General features: G+C 36.8%; 1 pseudogene; it reads left to right on the top strand.

The window, feature by feature from the left end:
- Positions 1,052-2,005, top strand: LOC108637600 (annotated as a pseudogene).

The raw sequence follows: 2,432 nt of genomic DNA, 5'->3' as shown, positions 1-2,432 counted from the left end.
CAACCTTTAACAAATCAAAACTATGCATTATGTATTTAAAAAAATAAAAATGAGCTTTAAGTTATTTAAAGGAAAAACATACAGCTTTTCTTTAAATAAGAAAAGAAAGAAAGGGTTGCCAGAACAAAATAAAAAGATTGAGCTGCTAAAAGACAGAGATTAGATAAGAGCAATTTATTTTACAAAACAAAGGAAAGGTGATTTTCAAAAAGCAGATTCAGAATGTCTGAATGATATTAAGAATGAACAGTAGCAAAGTGTAAATTTTCTTGTGGCAGCTGAATCCGAGGAGTATTGTAATTATTGTTAAGGAAAAAGCTGACTATTGAACAAGTTTTCCACAGAAATACTAAAATAACCAGTATGATGACAATATATGAGAGGGTGGGAAGCCCTGTAGCAGCTAAGAGAAAAATAACTAGATGTCACTTGAGCTCATCAACTTCTTATAGGAGCTCTATTTTATCTCAAGAAACACAAACACACAGATAGGCATGCATGTGTATATAAATAAACACCTACACATATATAGATGCCGTATATTTTTACGAGTGCTAAGCCACTTCAGCCATGTCCGACTCTGCGACACTATGGACTGTAAACTGCCGGGCTCCTCAGTCCACGGATTCTCCAGGCGAGGTTACTGGAGTGTCATTTCCTTCTCCAACATACATATACAAGCAGCATATTTGCATGAGACATTAATATAATTTACATGTGCATGTAAATATAAATACATCTCATGATGCAATTTATGTATGTTTATCCAATAAAAACCATATCCTATAGTACATAAATACATCAATTGCTTGGTCAGACAGTTCTAAGATCCTGAAATGGAACTCTGGAGAGTTTGTATTGCTGAATTTGATGAAAAGATGAAGGGAAAAGACAATTGAGAAAGTGCCAAAACTTTTAAGTGTTTGTCAACAGAAGTGAACTGATTTTAAGTGAAACACTTAACAATATGGCATGCAACAAAAATAGAGACCACTTTACAGTCTATTAATCACTTTCCATTTTCCCCACTAAGCTGAAATCAGCGAAATACATGGCTCCAGGGAATCACACTCAAGTGACTGAGTTCATTCTAATGGGAATCTCAGACCGTCCAGAACTCCAGATTCCTCTATTCTGTGTGTTCCTGGTCATCTATGGACAGATTGTAACAGGGAACCTGGGAATCGTCATCCTCACCAGCGTGGACTCTCAGCTTCAAACCCCCATGTACTTTTCCTCTGGCACTTGGCTATCACCAATTTGAGACAATTCTTCTGTCATTGCCCCCAAAATATTGGTTAACTTCTCGGTTACAAAGAAAACCATATCTTATTATGGATGTGCAGCCCAGCTAGGTGGATTCATAGCTATTGTTGTGGCTGAGATTTTCGTGCTGGCTGCCATGGCCTATGACCGCTATGTGGCTATTTGCAGCCCCCTGCTCTACCGGGTGGTGGTTTCTCCAGGGATCTGCCTTCTCCTGCTGGCCCTTATTTACACCTACAGTCTGACCACAGCACTGACGGTCTCCTCCTGTGTGTTTTCCGTGTCATACTGCTCGTCCAATGTGATCAACCATTTTTACTGCGATAATGTCCCTTTGTTAGCATTGTCCTGTTCTGATACTTACATTCCAGAAACAGCAGTGTTTGCCTTTTCAGGGACCAATTTGTTTTTCTCTACGATTGTTGTTCTAACATCCTATTTCAACATCATCCTTGCCATTTTGAGGATACGTTCTTCAGAAGGGCGACACAAAGCCTTTTCCACCTTTGCGTCTCACATGATGGCTGTCACTGTGTCCTATGGGACTCTTCCCTTCATGTATTTGCAGCCGAGGACCAACCGCTCATTAGATACTGATAAGATGGCCTCGGTCTTCTATACCCTGGTGATTCCAATGCTGAATCCCCTCATTTGCAGCCTGAGGAACAAGGACGTGAAGGATGCATTGAAGAGATTCCTGGATAACCCAAGTCAGTCACTCAGATTAATGCAAATTTAAAACAACAGCTATCTTCATTTAAGAATTAAATCCTGCTAAGTGAAGAGGTAGTAAATTGTTAAAAATTCCATTAATATCAACAGAGAAAGCTTAATCCTTTTCATTCCAACTTCAAGTACCCAATATTCCCCATTTTAAAAGCCATTAATTATTCAAAGAAAACATACTAATATAAATAATACACAATAATTTGAAAATAAATACAATCTAAAATAAAATGTATGTTAGAAAAATATTTTTATAATTTTTTAAAATATAAATTTATTTATTTTAATTGGAGGCTAATTACTTTACAATATTGTAGATGATCTGACTCTTAACAACCATCGGAGAATTGATTCCAACATAAATCCAACTTAACTGTCAAGATTTTTCTTTCTTGTTAAAAAATTACAAAAATATTTTTCTTCACAAGAAAGAAAAATCC

The sequence above is a fragment of the Capra hircus genome, chromosome 15 (genome assembly GCF_001704415.2).
Source record: "Capra hircus breed San Clemente chromosome 15, ASM170441v1, whole genome shotgun sequence".
Classification (NCBI taxonomy): Eukaryota; Metazoa; Chordata; class Mammalia; order Artiodactyla; family Bovidae; genus Capra; species Capra hircus.
Note: the sequence above shows the minus strand (reverse complement) of the source record. Positions and strands in the feature narration are given on the sequence as shown.